Source organism: Alexandromys fortis, unplaced genomic scaffold, assembly GCF_014885135.2.
Source record: "Alexandromys fortis isolate MF-2015 unplaced genomic scaffold, M_Fortis_MF-2015_v1.1 scaffold_6, whole genome shotgun sequence".
Lineage (NCBI taxonomy): Eukaryota > Metazoa > Chordata > Mammalia > Rodentia > Cricetidae > Alexandromys > Alexandromys fortis.
In genome coordinates this window covers 7,180,752-7,198,614 of record NW_026067902.1, presented here as the reverse complement: position 1 = coordinate 7,198,614, position 17,863 = coordinate 7,180,752, and the positions used below count along the sequence as shown (strand labels likewise).

The following is a 17,863-nucleotide window of genomic DNA, read 5'->3' as shown; positions in this document are numbered from 1 at the left end:
TGTTATGATGTCTGCACTATCCAAAGTTTTTTTTTTTTTTTTGGTCAGATTCAATGCAATCTCTGGCAAATTCTCAATAGCATTTGTTGTTGTTGTTGTTGTTTCGAGACAGGGTTTCTCTGTAGCTTTGGAGCCTGTCCTGGACCTAGCTCTTGTAGACCAGACTAGGTCTACAAGACCCGTGCCTCATAGACTAGGAAAAGGAGTCTTCAAATTCCCTTTGCAGAGAAGGGCAGAAGTAGCCATTGACACGCAGGATATTGTAGCCCTTTGGAATGGAGGCTGATGGTGGCTTGGAGAGTTTCAGCTACAGGGAGGCAAAGATTCCCTGGACATATTTTTGATAGAGACCCCATGGAACTTGTCAAGGAATTGAATGAGGGTGGTGAAGTAAAGAGGTATCAAGAACCAATGTTAGTGGGGTGTGATGTGCATGCCTCCAATCCTAGCACCCACGAAACAGAAGCAAGAGGACTACATTGTTAGCCAGGCAGTGGTGGTGCACGCCTTTAGTCCCAGCATTTGGGAGGCAGAGGCAGGCGGATCTCTGTGAGTTCAAGGCCAGCCTGGTCTACAAGAGCTAGTTCCTGGACAGCCAGGGCTAGTATTATACAGAGAAACCCTGTCTTGAAAAACCAAAAGAAAGAAACAAACAAACAAAAAAGAGGACAACTTGTTGCAGGAATTTTCATCACACCCTTACAAGAGTTAAATAACATTTATCTGGAGTCAGGGGACAGAGCTAGTGACTAGCTGACCTGAATTGGCCATGGAGAAGCCAGCAATTTGGATAGAGAAGATGTACAGAAAGGAAAGGGCAAGGACTTGGGTGTGGCTCTTCCTTTTGGTTTTGGGATGAATGAAGAGGTAAGTTTCTTGCTGGCTAAGAAGCAAGGTCAGCTGGTTGCTTCTCAGCTTCTCCGATCTAGCAGGTTTTCACCCCCACATCTGACCCTTGAATCTTTGTTGTTAAGTAGAACAATAAATAGAGACTTACTTTAAGCCTACATACAGCGGCCTCGACCAGAAGGCCTTCCAAGCTACGACCTGAGTGGCTGGTGGGGTGTTGACTGTGAGGCTGTGGGGCTGTGGGGCCACAGACAACAATTACAATAGCACTAGATTCATGTGCAACTGCTAAGCCGACAGAAAAACATCACTACCTCAAATCCAAGACCAGCAAGTTCCAGGCCAGCTGGGCTACAAGGCATTTAATAAAAACCAACCAAATAAACAGAAAACTCAAGTCAGAAAACACTGCTAAGTTGTTTCCTAGCCTCTGGCAGGTGGATAGGGCACCATTTTTTCCCTTACAAAGTTCTTGCACTTCATTGAGGATTGTTCTGGAGGTAAGGACGGTCTACAAGGGTGTGAGCCAAGCTGGGTGAAGGCGGTGAGGATGTTGGAGAGGAAGGATACAGGAGGAGGGGAGGGTGCTTGCTTCTCCCTTTTCTCTCCTCACTTTGGAGATCAGAGCTGCTTCAAGCAGAGGCTTATCCATCTGGGGCTGAGAGCATTTGGTGGGGTTGATTGCTTTGTTGCGTTTTTCTGTAACCTGTTTCGACATCATCTTTTCCGGTATTTGGTGAGTGGGAGCATATTTTGAGTGGCGGAAGTCATAAGTTTTACTCTGCTCTCTGAGTGGGATTTGCATAGTTTAGATTCCTCTATGAATAATCACTTCTTTGTCTACTCTGGAGGCTGAAGAATGAAAGCTGAATCTAAAGGCAAACAAACAAACAAACAACAAACAAAATAGCAACACCAACAGTAATCAAAAGATCTAAAGGCAGAATCAACTCATCTAGTAAGCGCTGGCTTGCCTGACAAGGCTGAAAGCGGTTTGTGTGAAGGGATGCTTGGAAGGGACCACAGAGGAAGCAGGGAGACAAGACAGTGGAGTGTAGGATGCAGCAGTTTGTGAGGCTCTAGGGAGCCTTCAGAGTTGCCAGCACCAAGAGTAAGACCCTTCCTCCAATCTGCTTCTGTTCTGGAATCTTTGGCATACCCTACCCTCTGCACTTACTGCTGAGAGCGTCCATGGGACCAGAGAAAGTTCTTGGGTGCTTAGTCACAAGTGCTCACAGCTGGAAGCCAGTGAAGGCGCAGGAATGGTTAGCTCCAAGGGAGCTGTTGGTCCTGCCACTGACTGTTACTACTGGCTGCTTTCTGGTATGATGGAGGCTGTCAGATTGGGGCAATGCCCACAGAGCACACAGACTATGACACCAGGCTTGGCGCAGTGGATAACGTTGTTGGCTGTGGCGTTTTCACGGCTTGAGATCCTTATAACTTATAAATAGTAGAAGGATTTCCACAACTGACAAGGAGTGGCAGGAACGCATGCGTAAGAAATCTGGATAATTGGCTTTAACTGAAGGGTGCTTGGTTCACGTGGACGCAGACTGGAGTTCTGTGGTGCAGATCCTGTGTTACACAGGGTGTCCGGGGCTGGTGATGTGTGTGTGGGGGGGAATGTAGTCTACTCCGTTAGCTAAGCCTTTCTTCCTGTAGGAAGCCAAGTCTGCAGGGTGTGCCTGTGGATTTGCACAGTGGCCACTGTTAAGTGGACAAGCTGAAAAGGAGGCACGGATTTAGAAAAGAATGATTTATAATCGCCGTATGTCATTAGGGAAATTGTCAGGTATATTACAGGCACTGCATTAGTGTTCGGAGTCACAATCAGTTCTAGACGCTGCCGCAAGGCTTCCTGAACACACCTTGGTCTTTTTGAGGTCATTTAACTATTATTAGCCCGAAAAAGACTGCATGGAAAACCACAGGAATCATTTTTGCTTAAACAAATTGAGAGAAAGCATCCCTTAAGCAAATTTACAAAACAGTGTTCCGGGAAGCATCACTTCTACGTCACCAAAAGGGCGGATGGCACTGAGAAGCAGAGAAAACCCCCCTGTGAACCAGCATCGGGGTAGAAGCGAGGCAGCGCGGCTTCGGAGCCCCTGTGAGTCAGCGTGCAGCCATCACAGTTTGAATTGGCTTCATGTGGTCTGTAGGAAAGTTGCCATCTGAGCCTCAGCTGTGGGCACCTCACAGGGGTGGTCGGTGAAAGGCAGCACCAGAGACAGCTCAGTGCAGGTCTTTGTCGCTAGGAAAGAAACCTTGAGAAAAAGTCGGAATGATCGGACACCATTCCCTCCCTGTTTGTCTCAGCTCCACAACACCCAGGCAGCACTGATGCCAGGCTCTTCTCCTGCCATTCGGGTTGTGATAAAAATATATCACATAACACTTGGGCCAGGCAATCAGGAGGCAGAGGTAGGTAGATTTCTGTGAGTCCAAGGTCAGCCTGGTGTAAAAAGTAAGTTCCAGGACAGCCAAAGCTATAAGTTTTTTTTTTTTTTTTTTTGAGTAATATAGTTGAATCACACAGTTATACTCTGTCTCAAAAAAACAAAACAAAACAAAAAAGTCACTTGTGGAACACATACGCTTTTTTTGTTTGTTTGTTTTGTTGTTTGAGACAGGGTTTCTCTGTAGCTTTGGATCCTGTTCTGGAACTTGCTCTTGTAGACCAGGGTGGCCTTAAGCTCACAGAGATCCGCCTGCCTCTGCCTCTTGAGTGCTGGGATTAAAGGCATGCACCACCACTGCCCAGCAAAATATACATTTTTTTTTAAATTGGACATTTTCTATTCCAACATTTCCAGTCCATCTGGGTAGGAAGTGGGGCCAATTCAGCCTAGAATGGCTTTGGATGAATGCACAATGAGCCAAACTGTCCTCTGAGTGAACTTTAAGGGAGAATCCCTTATTTACCATTTTATGCCTATGCATAACTGAGTGTGCATATGATTAAAATGTGGTGCATATGGGAGGCTGCATCAAGATAAAGAACTGTACACGCAGGGCTGGGGAGAGAGCACAGTGAATAAGAGTTCTTGCTGCTCTTCTGTAGGACCAGAGCTGCCAGTACCCACGTGTCAGCACACAGGTGCCTTGTAACTCCAGCTTTGCAGGCACTGCACACATTCCTATGCTGAAATTGAAATATATTTATTAAGGGGAAAGAGACACACATGTTAGCTACATCATTTAGCAACCAAGTTCTTCCTTCTCTCGAACCTCATGAAAGAGCCCCAAACCACAGCGGGGATCCCTTATGCTGTCTCATACACGTGGCCCACGGCTCTCACGCAGTATGTTCTGACCTGCCCACCGCTTTGCTTAGAATCAAGTCTCTTTGGGGGCTGGAGAGATGGCTCAGAGGTTTAAGAGCACTGGCAGCTCTTCCAGAGGTCCTGAGTTCAATTCCCAGCAACCACATGGTGGCTCACAACCATCTGTACTGAGATCCGGCGCCCTCCTCTGGCGTGCGGGCCTACATTGAGGCAGAATGTTGTATACATAATAAATAAATAAATCTAAAAAAAAAAAAGAATCAAGTCTCTTTGCTACGCTGTGGATTTATGTCTACTCATTTCAGTACTTTAACTATGATGCCAAGAACCTGCAAACCTCCAGTCTGAACCCCGACACCAGTAATGCTTTTGCTTGAACCTCCAGCCAAAGCTGGAATCTTTACTCTGCTGCCAAGGTCTGGTTTCATTTCCTCCCACCCCCTTCACTTGCTCAGAGTAGACCACCCTGGCCTCCTGTGAGTGCTGGCACATGCTCTTCTCTTTCATGTACCGTTCACTTGCACAAGCTGTTTTCTTGTGTGCTCTGTCCTCTTGCATGCTCTATTTGCATGTATGCTCTACTCACTTGTGTGCTCTGTTCTCATGCATGTTCTATTCACTTCACTTGTGTGCTCTGTTCTCATGCATGTTCTATTCACTTCACTTGTGTGCTCTGTTCTCATGCATGTTCTATTCACTTCACTTGTGTGCTCTGTTCTCATGCATGTTCTATTCACTTCACTTGTGTGCTCTGTTCTCTTGTGTGCTCTATCCTCTTCTTGCATGCTCTGTCCTCTTGCATGCTCTGTCCTCTTGCATTTTCTGTTCTCTTGCATTTTCTATTCACTTGTGTGCTCTGTTTTCTCACACATTCTGTTTTCTTGTGTCCTCTGTTCTCTTGCATGCTCTATTCACTCTTGCGCTTTGTTCTCTTGCATGTTCTATTCACTCTTGCGCTTTGTTCTCTTAGTGTGTTCTGTTCTCTGGCATACTCTACTCTCTTGTGTGTGTGCCTTTAGCACATATCTACCTGGTTGCTGCTTCTCCGTAAGCTCCGCTCTTCTCAGCAGGCTACCCATCCAGCTGTGCCCGCATTGGCATTCCTGCTCTTCCCTTACCTCCTTCCCAGCTGTATTTCCTTAGCATTTGGTGCTCACATACTGCACATTTTATTTCGCTTTTGGTTTCTCATTTGTGTACCTCTAAAAGGTAAGACACCTGAAGGGGAATCCGCTTCCTAGGTGCTTGGGCCATGTGTATCAGGCAAATGTGTAAGTGAGTCCGTGTAACGAGTGGGACCTGGAAATGCTCCCTATGAATTGTCAACAGCAATGCCCACAGGCCACTTCCCTCACAAATTTCCAGATAACAGAGGATCAAGTGGTCCAGTTTGCATCTTGGTCTCAGTCTCTGACTGTTGTGTATGCACATACAGACTCCTTTGAATGCTCTAGGCCAAAGCTTCCAATAAAATAATGGATTCAAACCAAATGATTGAAATTTCCTAAATTATAAATTCAGTTCCCTAAATCTTTGATTTTTTCTTTTCTACCTGCGACTGGATTACATCAAAGCTGGGCCAGGGATGCTCTCTGGGGAGTCCCAGTTCCATCTGCTTAGAATAGTTACCAACCCCCAAATTCTAACTCAACATTTCAGGACATGCCATTTACATCCTATGGCAAATGCCTGTAGTTTTCTCCCTTGACCCCCCCTCCCCCCCTTTTGCCCAGTGATGGGCAGGCTGGAAGGGCTAGGAAGTGTGCCAGGGACTGGCTTCCAGCCAGAGATGCATTAAGTTGGTAGATGAAGGGAAGGGCAGTGGGATAAGGAGATGAATAAAAAGATAGTTACGTATAAAAATGCCATAGTACAACACTTTGTGCACTAACTTAAAAAGACCATTGTCTTATGGGCTGAAAAAAAAAGTTGGTTGATAAATAGCTCAGATCCTCTGTCTCATGCTGGGCTATCTTTCATGTGTAGTCTATGTTGTCTTAGTTACTGTTCACATTGCTATGACAAATACCTAACTAAACAGCTAGAGGAAAAATGATTTCGCTTCACTTATACTTCCAAGGGGATCTACGCCATCAATGGGGACCAGGGAAAGGCTTGGCAGCAGGAGCCTGAGGCAGCTGGTTACAATGAATTGGCCATCATGGGGACCAGGGAAAGGCTTGGCAGCAGGAGCCTGAGGCAGCTGGTTACAATGAATTGGCCATCATGGGGACCAGGGAAAGGCTTGGCAGCAGGAGCATAGCTGGTTGGTCATATTGAATTGGCAGTTAGGAAGCAGAGAGAGAACAGAAAATAGAGCTGGCCTATGTCACATTAAGGCCCATCCCTAGTGACATACTTCCTTTAGCAGGACTCCAGCTCCTCAAGGTTCCATAGCTTTTCTACAGTGCCATGGGCCGGAGACAATATGTTCAAACACGTGAGCCTACGGGGAACATTTTACTTTCAAACCTTAACATATACTGTCTCCTAGAGTTCTCCAGCAAGGTGGGCCCAGTTGCCCTGAGTGGCGTCATGCGCCCTTAACACTTCCTGTCATCCAAGATAACTCAACAACCTCTCCTCACTACTCGCCGGGATTGTTTCCCTAATAATTTGCTTATATGCCAATCCCTGTCTTAGGCTAATCTTCAGCCCTCTGCCGTCACCTGCACAGAAACCCACTGAGTATCTCATGCTTTTTCTGGCTGGAGTCATGTCTCTCCGGGATAGATTACGGTAGAGGCCTGTTGTGTCAGCTTCTCCTGGGGACCAATGAACACACGTCCACGCATCCTAGAGAGAACACCAACAATAGACCAAAGTAACAACTTGATCCAAGTCTAGCTTGGTGAACCAACGTGCATATTGGCTGTATTTGCAGGATTTGGGGTGAAATGTTACTTAAAAGAGTGTGGGTAACCCCCAAATAGTCACATGACTGAAAAGTCTCCCACCAGCTTGGATGGTGATTCTCCTATAGATGCATCGATGAAGTCCCATACTGTATACATTCCGGCAAACATGCAGCAGAATCATAAACAGCTGACAGAAAGGCACAGGAAGGAGTAGCTGAAACATTAAATCCTCACTTGAGGATTTAATGGCCCCTTCTACTCCTTCCTCCTGTGAAGAAATATCAACAGGCTTATCCGGAGGGTTGAATGGGAATAGTCATGGGTGCTCTGAAGATGATAATGACTGGTGTGGCCAGAGGACATCTCATTCCACAGCATAGCCCCATTCTCCCATTGCTTGCTAGGCATGTCCTTTTATAGATGCTTTCCTCCACCCACTCCTTTCCTCCCGCTTCCCTATCCTAAACCAAAACTGTCACACAGAACAATTTAATTATTCTAGATCATCATCGTCTCTGTCCCTAAGCTGTTCCCATGGAAATTGTCACCGTCTCCTGTCAAGGTTCTTAATAAGCAAAATAATAGATCTTGTCTGTGTATTGCTTATATGAGTTTGAATGTTGCTCAGCCTGCAAACGGGTGAGAAAAATGCATTTTCCTTGTCATATCAGACTCCATGAGCACAGGATCCAACACCATTACAGAGCAAACATGCTCTAGAAACAGAAGACAACAAGCATGGCTAGTTTAATCGTGTTCTCTCCCACTGTAATTTAAATCACCCCTAATAAGGGGGCTCTCAGATGTATAATTCATAGCAAAATAAAGCCTGCTTCCAGTTGTATAAGCTGCCCTGAGATGGGCGTGGGAAATGTACTAACGAGATGTTTGACTGAGTTTTAGTAGTGGTTTTAGCAGCCACAGTGAACCAGGGCAAATTGTGTTGAAACAGGAGCGGTGGCAGGGCTGCGTCCCCGGCACCCGGCCGCCCGCATGGCTAGCTTATGCCCAGAAATAATTACACGGAAACTGTATTCTTTTAAACACTGCCTGGCCCGGATAGTTCCAGTTCCTTATGGCTAGCTCTTACATATTGTTCTAACCCATTTCTAATATTCTGTGTAGCCCACGAGCTGGCTTACCAGGGAGGATCTTAACCTGCGTCTGTCTGGATCGGGAGAACCATGGCGACTCCTCACACAGCTTCTTTTTTTCAGCATTCTCCTCTGTCTACTCCGCCTACCTAATTTTCTATCCAATAAAATGGGCCAAGGCAGTTTCTTTATTAATAAGAAATCACTCCCACATCAAAATTGTACTAATAGCCTCTGGGCATTGGGAATAAGAGAGCACAGTGGGCAGAGTTTCCTAGCAAGATTACAAAGAGAGACTTCCAGCCTAATGGGGCATTTTAATTTCAAAAATTACATTAGTCTATTTTGTATATGGGCATGTGCATGGCATGCAACCGCGCGCGCGTGTGTGCGTTGTGTGTGTGTGTGTGTGTGTGTTTCTAAGTCAGAGGATGACTTGGAGGAGTCAGTTCTCTCCTTCCACCATGTGTATCTCAGGGATTGAACTCAGGTCATCAATCTTTGTGGGAAATGCTTTAACCCATCTTGTGGGCCCACAATTTAAGTTTTGGATAATCTGTTGGTATGGGTCATTATAACCTGACTCCTTTCTCTTTCACTCACCTATCACCATCTGTAGAGGATGCTGTCAGGTAGAGGAAGCTGTTGGTGTTCCATTTGATAGGGAGCTGGGAGAAACTTTGCTTTAGATCTGCACAAGGACCCGATTTATCAGTCAGCACAGATGGCAGTCAACTAATGTGGACTTTGGCTTCTAGCAATTCACTGTGCAGACCTTCCCTTGGTTAGGGTCCTTGCTCAGGAACCTCCGCCTTCATACCCCTCACCCCTCAGCCACAGTGAATGACTTACCGATCTGATGCTACAAAGGGCCAGTCCCCTCGCCCTAAGGGGAGTCTCACCTAGAAGCAGCCAGACCAGCACGTCCAGATACCAATGAAGCAGAATCTGACACAGAGTGAGATGTCAGAATGGTGTCTTCTGCCAGCCTCGTCCCCTTTGACAGTCGTGTGAAGTAGCCATGACCCTTTACATGTGTAATTTATGAATTCTCCAGTACTTCACATTGACTGTCTCAGAGGTACACAGATCGTGAGTGCTGGAGGATCCTCAATCAGGTCTCCAGAGGTGTGAGGAGTTGCACTGTGTTCCACTCCACTTTCTATCATTGTGACGGAGACTGTGATCTAACTAACTTGTAAGGAAAGGGCTTGTTTGGTGTTTTAGTTACTGTTCTGTTGCACCAAAAACCGTGACCAAGGTAAATTATAAAATAAAGCATTTAACTGGGGGCTTGCCTACAGTTTTAGAGGGTTAATCGATGACCATCATGGCGGGGATCATGGCAGGAAGCAGGCAGGTATAGCACTGGAGTGGTAGCTGAATGTTCACATCTGATACACAAGTCGTAGGCAGAGAGAAAGAGTGAGGTTGAGTCTGGAACGCGCTTTTTGAAACCTCAAAGTCCACACCTAGTGATTCATCTCCTCCAACAAGGCGCCCCCTAAACTTCCCTAAACAGTTAACCACATGGGACCCAGACATTTAAAATACGGTCCTATGAGGGCTATTCTCATTGAGACCACCACATATGGCTTGTTTCTTAACCGCAGTCAGTATTGAGGGAAGTCAGGAGAGGAGCTCAAGCCGGAGCAGGGGCAGGAACTACAGAGGAGAGCTGTTTACTGACTTGCTCCATGGCTTGTTTAGCTTGCTCTTTTATACTGCCAAAGCCCACCTGCCCAGGGGTGGCACTGCCCATAGTGGGCTGGGTCCTCCCACATCAATCAGTCAAGAAAAAGTCCCATAGACTTGCCTATAGGCTTGCTGATGGAGGCAAACCCTAACTAAGGGTTCCTCTGGCCAGGTGACTCTAGATTGTGTCAGGATAACAATAACAAAAACCTAGCTAGCACGAATGATGTCCCTCCAAACTGTATTGAAGCTTTAATAGTTGGAACTTAAGAATGTGGCTTTACGGGGCTGGAGAAATGGCTCTTCCAGGGGACCTGGATTCAATTTCCAGCACCCACATGGCAGCTCACAACTGTCTGTAATTCCATTTCCAGGAGACCCACACCCATGGCAAAACACCAATGCACTTTAAAAAAAAAGAACGTGGCTTTATTGGAAATTGGATAATTGCATATATAGTTAAATAGGATAATGTCATACTGGAATATGGGACCATTAATCTGATATCGTGAGCATCCTTATTAGAGGAGGAAAGAGACAGAGAGGGAGATCAGAGAGCAGGGTGGGACCCCTGTAAGCAAGGAATCAAAGGACTGTGGGGAGATGGGAAGCTAGCAGGATGCATCCTTCTGAAGCTTTCAGAGAGTGTGCGGCCTGCTGAACCTCAGCTTCAGGCTTCTAGCTCCAAACTGTGAATATTATCCTGTTATTTTAAGCCGCCAGGTGATGGTCTGTTGTTATGAAGATAAGCCCCTCCCACATGTCTACCTTGGTGCATTATTCTAACCACATTATTTTAAGGTAAGGGCATTTCCTGGTCCCATTTCTCTTTCCCTCAAAGGAGGAAACCAAGTCTGGCCTCAATTCAGTGTGCACAAAATAAAACTTGAATAAAACTCTCTGTCTCCATCTGGACTCTTTGTCAAGTGCTTGGTTTAGAATGGCAAGCAGGAGAGGTTCTGAATCACGAAGGGCTCTACTGCAAAGTGTTGAATAGCCCTTAGCCCAGCTCATGAAAACCCAGGAGAACGCAATAAACCAGACTCTTGGAGGAACCCTAGCCTGCTATATAAACATCCCTGGGCCATGGTGCAGTTGCCCCCCCCCCCCAGCCCGTGTGTATGTGTGTGTGTGTGTTTTTCCTTTTCTTCCTGCCCAGAACTGTTCCTGAGTGACAAATTCTTTGTAGATTCCTTGTTTTATTTAGTGGCTATTGCTACTCTGCTTCTGCCATTTCTGCTACAGGAAGAGACCAGCGGCCCAGGCGTGGCCTCTCCACAGCTCACACATCCTCCTCCCCACAATGGTGCGTCACTGCATTTGGGTTCCATGTTAGCATTAGACTCTTCATCCTCCTTCTGGTTCAGAGCCCAGATGGTTATCTCACTTGAAGCCATTTCCAGAGGCAAACATAACCACACAAGGCTTTCACTGTGGACTCTTGTGAGTCAATATAAAATTATCATCCCTGTTTTGATTTGTTTTGTTTTGTTCTTTGAGACAGGGTTTCTCTGTGGCTTTGGAGCCTGTTATGGAACTAGCTCTTGTAGACCAGGCTGGTCTCGAATTTACAGAGATCCACCTGCCTCTGCCTCCCGAGTGCTGGGATTAAAGGCATGCGCCACCACCGTCCGGCTGTGTTGTTTTTCTTGAGACTGACTTTCAGCATGTAGTCCCAGCTAGCCTGGCGCTCACTGTGTAAAGAAGACTGGCCTCAAACTCACAGAGAGATCTGCATGCTTCCGTCTCTGCCGTGCTAGGATTCGAAATGGGCACCCCACACATGGCTTCAATCATTGCTTAACTCATCAAAGCATAGTCTCCCAAGACAACATTCAAAGCTAGTGAGAATGGAGGTTTTCTTTTCCTTGTTTTTTTTTTTTTGAGGCTTTAATATCTTATTCAAGTTTTATTTTAAGTGATGTTAATTACATCATGTGAAGGGGAGGAGCTAATTCCATAAAAATGGAAGATTCTATAATGTACCCATTAAATTACTAAAATACAGAGTGGCGAGGCTTTAACAGAGGTCACACAGGCGTGGACGTGCTTCACAGCAGTTACAGTCTTGGGAAGACAAGGTTGGTTAGGAAGTCACAATTTCACCTGTGGACTAGATACAGATTTACAAAGGGCCAGCTTCCACCTGGGGCCTGTCTCTAGAGGGCTCCTCCCAGCCCTCATCTACAGCTAAAAGGACCCTTTCTGGAATGGGGTTTTCTGCTGTACCTCTAAAATGGCAAACACCCTAAAGCCAAGGCATCCTTAGTCTGGAGCTCTAATGCAGTATCTATCGATTCTTGCATCCCTAACGTGCATTAAAAGGTACACTAAATCCTGCAGGTAGCTGTGCTGCAAAATGGCTTAAAATTAACGATTGTACCATCTTTATTTATGCTTGAAATTCCAGGCTTAGATCAAGCTCATGGCTTCCTGCATTGACGTTTTTGCCATCCCACGGAGCTGACAGCGTCAGTTTGATACCTGGCGTTAGGGCATGAGTGTACCCTAAGTTGACCAGGCTGGAGTTGTTGGATCACTTTGGCCCAAAAGCGGGCATCAGGGTCGACCTGATACTTGGCTGTGATTCCAAAGTGAGCGTTACTGTTTCCTGCTACCCAGGAGAGATGGACAGTGACCTCCAACTTCTTGTTTACCTTCTGGTAAATGGAGCCACCAAACTCTATGCTGCTGTTCACCTTAGTATGAACCTCAACCTACCTGTCTTGTAGCCAACTGTGGAGTTGCTCTGGGTCACTCAGCACTTCAAGGTCTCAAAACTCGTTGGGTACCCAGCCAGTCAGCCCTCATAGCCAAAGGGCCCAGGGAGGTCAAAGGCTGATATGGTCTCTCCTGTACCCTGTCTTTTTTTTTAGCATCCCCCCACCCCTGCCCAGTGTTAGGTGAGAAGGAAGAATCAATGTTCAGCTTCGGTCCAGACACGAACTGCTCTTGCACGGTGATCTCTGGGCCCATGGTGTCATCTGTGTCCCACTTCTCTGTAAAGGTCAAACTGGACTCCATATGTGGTTTCCAGACTGCCGTTCACTTTGGTGGTCCCTGTGTTTGCTGAGCTTGCAAATTCCAGTCTAGTTTCAGATTTCGTTTTTAAATCAACTTTTATTAAGAAAAAGCGTAGCCCTTGGTGACGATATCCTTGGCAGGCTTGCCAGGATCGGCATATGTGGGAGGCAGAGCCATGTTCTCAGAGGAAGGGAATGGTGGGATAGGGGCAGCTATAGCGGGGGCTGCGGCTTGGCGCCTCAGAAGTTTTTTTTTTTTTTTTTTAAATAGCTGTGATTTTTAGAAACAGAATTCTTCCAGGTCTTCGTAAGACAAAATAACAAATCTTCCTGATGACCCATCTTTTGCTTTGTCATTCTTCCAACGATGACACTCAATATGAGTCTGCATTCCAGTCTTTCATTGAGTGTCTAAGGAGATTTCTTCCTAAGCAACTAGCACAAAACGTTATTTTCTTCCATGAGGCCCTAAGGAAAGAGTGTGTGCTTCCAAGATGGTGAGGTTGCCTGTGGCATCCTCTCTGTGGTATCTGTGTGCCTCCAAATAGATTTATTGATTACACACTCCCCGTGAATGAACAACTTTTGAAAGGTCACAGTGAAGAAGTCACACATAGTTAAGTGACTTAACTAAGCCAGGCTTGGTGGCAGAGAGATTATGAGTTCAAGGCTAGCCTAGGCTACGTAGGAAAGACCTGTCTTAACAACAACAACAACAACAACAACAACAAAACAAACAAAAACAAAAACAGAAACAAGAACCTAGGGAGAGGATATGTGGCAAACATCCTTCAGCAAACCACCTGTGCACATTCTGTGTCTTCCCCGTTTCCAGCAAAGCTGCCTATGTACAGTGCACGCGCTCGCCCACCCAAGACAGCTTTTCAATTTTGTTTCCTGCTCTTCTTTTAATTACCTTTATTGCATCAGAATAAGAAAACCATTAACAGGGTCATATATAGGTCTCTACCATTTTTCTCTTAAGGAAACCTGGGAAAGGTTTTGTATGGATTATGAAATGTTGTAAAACGTTCTCACATAGCAGGGATGATAAAAAATAAAATAAATGTTGCAAAAGTCTAAATCAAGCTTAAAATGACTTTTAAAACCAGACAATGAGGGCAGGGGCACAGCTCAGTTGTAGAGCATTCACTAGCGTGTGCAAGGCACTCGATTCTCAGCGCCACAGAAAGAAAATTTTGTGACATGAAACCGATGAGAAAGCGTGAATCTTTGTTCCTCCATCTCCGTTTCTCTCTCTCTCTCTCTCTCTCTCTCTCTCTCTCTCTCTCTCTCTCTCTCTCTCCTCGTCCCCCTTCTTCCCTCTCCCTTTTCCCCTTCCCTTCTATAACCCACTAAATAAATATCCACTTTCTCTGCATGGTGTGCCTGTCTGTCTCTGTCTTACCTGCCACAGCTCCTCATGAGTCTGACTGACCCTCCTATCCACCATGCGGCTCCCTGCCTGGGACCCGCTGCCCCTCGTGGCCCACTGCCCCTCGTGGCCCACTGCCCCTCGTGGCCCACTGCCCCTCGTGGCCCACAGCCCCTCGTGGCCCACTGCCCCTCGTGGCCCACTGCCCGCTGCTGCCCCTCAGGGAATGGCACCATTTTATTTTTACCATTACATGGACCACACATTTGTGTGAAATAGTGCTAATCTGTGCAGGGTCAGATGATATCATTTGATTTATAAGGATTCCTCAGACCTTCTGAAGCTTTACTGTTTCTCTGACTCCAAGGTGCCAGGAACACCTTGTCACTCTGGAGTTCATGAGACGTGGTTTTTATAGGCCCCAGGATCCCTGGGCATGAACACAGCCTTCTCTATGCCTTCTGCCTCTACGGAGTAACATGGTTTGTCCAAATGCATCCTAACTTCTCTTTTCCAGTGCTTCTGTCTCAGTCTGCTAGTGTTGTGATTATATCAGTGAGTCCCTACATCTGGCTGTCTTCTCTCTCTGTCTGTCTGTCTTTTGTAGTACCAGACATGTACTCCAACACTGAGCTAGAACCCAAGGCAAGACTTTTCTGTATGCTTGAAAATGTTTATAACAGTATCTTTCATAGTAAATCATAAATTAACAAGAACAATTTGAATCAAGGTGAGAATGATATTTCAGCATTAAGATAGAAAGTAAATGGCTTTTGGAATGAAATACGTGAAGTGAAATTGAAATACAAGGGGGTCACCTGTCAACTCTCTCCTTTTAATACTCTGTTTTATTTTTAAATTATGTATATGTATGTGTGTCTCTGTGTGCACACATGCAGGTGAGTGCAGTGAATGCTGATGTGCCCAGAGGCCAGAAGAGGGCATCACATCTCTTGGAGGTGAAGTTATAGGCTGCTCTGAATTGCTTGACACGGGTGCTGGGAACTGAACTTGGGTCCTCTGGAAGGGTAGCAAGAGCCCTCATCCACTGAGTCATCTCTCTAGCCCCTGGTTATACTTTTGAAAAATTGGGGGGGGGGTGGTAGAACCCAGCATGCAAATGGTAAATTAAGAGCAGATATTGTGGTACACATTTGTAATCCCAGCTGTTGGGGAAGTGGAGGAAGGAGGATTAGTTTTCATTCCCTGTACGCTTCCATGACCTCACTCCCCCAAGAAAGAAAAAGGCAAAAATAGGTGAATGAGTTCACATCACACTTCCGTGTGTGGACGACTATGACAGGATGATGACGTATCTCATGCCAGGGGAAATAAGACGGTCACAGAAAGATGAGCAAAACACAATGCCATTGCGCTCACGTGGGTGTCCTGCTCAGTCACATCCCTGGAAATAGGTAGTAGAAAGTGACTCCCTACTTGGGGTGGAGCAAGGAGGCAAACGGCGCTGTTGTTTAATACGTACGGAGCTCTAGGTTTGTAAGATTTAAATGTTGGGAGGTCTGTCGGACAACAGTATGAATATACTTAGTATCACTGAACCATAATTTTAAAATGATGAAGATGATCAATTTTATGTGCTGTATTAAAAAACCCATACGGGAAGAAATCACCTAGGGACAGAGAATTATCGAGCTGATTTTAAAGCCTCCACAGGAAGTGCTCAGTAGATTTTGAAATGAAACATTGTGATATATATATACATATACATATATATGTATATATACATATATATATATACAGCACTGGCTAGTCTGAATCAAGAAACTTGAGTTGCAAATTTCACCAATAAATCTTGCCTAACTCTTAGTGGGAGAGATGAAAAAAATGAATGCTCCAATCCAGGGCAGCACATTTAGTGAAGCCCTTACTCTGTACTTTTTAAAATTGAACTTTTTAATTTTCATTACTAAATTTTATATGTATTTTGTGCGTTTTCTCTTCTTGTGTATGAATCTGTATTGGGGGGAGGATGTATGTGTTAGATCTACAAGGCAGCCTAAAGAGACAGGACTCTAATGGTTCAGCAGACGGGACTGTGTTTCTTGGACACACAGTGAAGGCGCAGACTCTTTCTCAGGGGAAGCCGAGTGGTCTGCCGGAGGAAGAGATAGCTCTTGATGTTTTTCTTCTAATTCCCTTAATGTTTTTCCTTTTAATGCTCTCATTCTTGATTTTTTTCCTTCTAACTCTTTTTATTATTCCTTATTCTATTTTTTCCTCTACAGCTTATATACCCCAAGAAAATCTTTTAGGCAATATACAAATTACAATATGTTGTTATATTCTGTTTTTCAAGCGTATGAGCACAATGAATATAGATATAAACATGTTTTTCATCTTCCTTACATGATTAAAACAAAATTGTCCCAAGAATTCACATATATTTACATCTAAGTAACTTGTTATAGATTAACAGAGTGTGAACAAACAGGTATTTTTTTTTTCCGGAGCCATTTCTTTTACTGGCAGGCTGCATATTGCGGTTACAAAGAAATAATCAATTACTTTATTTCTTATCTTGGAAGGTAGTCTTATAAGGAATCACAAACTTAAAGTTTTGTACATGAAAAAAAGTCAGTCAGCTCTACTTTAAATCTTTAGGGTGTTTACACAGTTTTTTCTATCAGGAGCTTGAGGGCAGAAATGAGTACAAGGAATTAATCATCTTCTTTTATTACCAATCAATCTTAGCAAGGAAAGTATGTTGGCTAGTAACAATTGGTCTGCTTTGTACTTTTGATTCTAAAACAATGAATCTGTAACTCAGCTAGGTATCCTTATGAACTTTAAGTTTTTTAGAGTTTTTTCCATCTCAAAGCTATTATCAAAATATCTAATCTAGCCTGGTTATTTTTTTTAAGATTTATTTATTTACTTATTATGTATACAGTGTTCTGCCTGCATGTATTCCTGCATGCCAGAAGAGGGCACCAGATCCCATTGTGAGCCATGATATGGTTGCTGGGAATTGAACTCAGGACTTGTAAAAGAGTACCAGTGTTCTCAACCTCTGAGCCATCTCTTCAGCTCCCACTAACCTGAAGTTATTTTAAGGCTTTGTTTCAGCTACAATGCACACTGAAACCTGTGAATGCATCTTTCTTCATTCATTCATTCATTCATTCATTCATTTAATTAAGATTAAAAGAATTCATGCCAGCCTAGCTCCTGAGATTCAATTGTTTTCCTTAGTTATAAACCTGAACTGCAATCTATGCAGCCCCTTAGATGAAACTCATAGGCCCTCGCTCTGTAACATTTTCTTGCATATGTTTTTAGTCATTAAAACTCTACTTAAACTAACACTATTTTTATCGATGAGAGAGTACAGCTTAAGAAATAATCTTCATAATAATCCACAGGTAAAAATGCCCACTAGAACAGGATGTTTCTATGAGATGAACACCCATTCACACCATGCCAGATACCAGAGAAAGATGGGAGCAGCAAACACAAAAGACATTCTGGAGTCTGTGGTCTCTCTACAGACTTGTCTATGGAGGGGCCTTGTCTTTCCGAGATCCACCCATCCAGGATTCGCCTCCTGGTGGGCTGACACCTCAAACTTCAGTTGCCACCTGCTGCTCCTCTGACGTGGCCACCTCATACTCCCTTGAAGAGGGGTCCTGTGGTGACAGCAGTTGTAGCTTGATCAGCT

The 17,863-nt window shown here is 44.9% G+C and overlaps 1 pseudogene; it reads right to left on the bottom strand.

Annotated features, from left to right (window-relative positions):
• Positions 1-12,178: 12,178 nt before the first annotated feature.
• LOC126496621 (voltage-dependent anion-selective channel protein 1-like) lies at positions 12,179-12,987 on the bottom strand (annotated as a pseudogene).
• Positions 12,988-17,863: the final 4,876 nt, after the last annotated feature.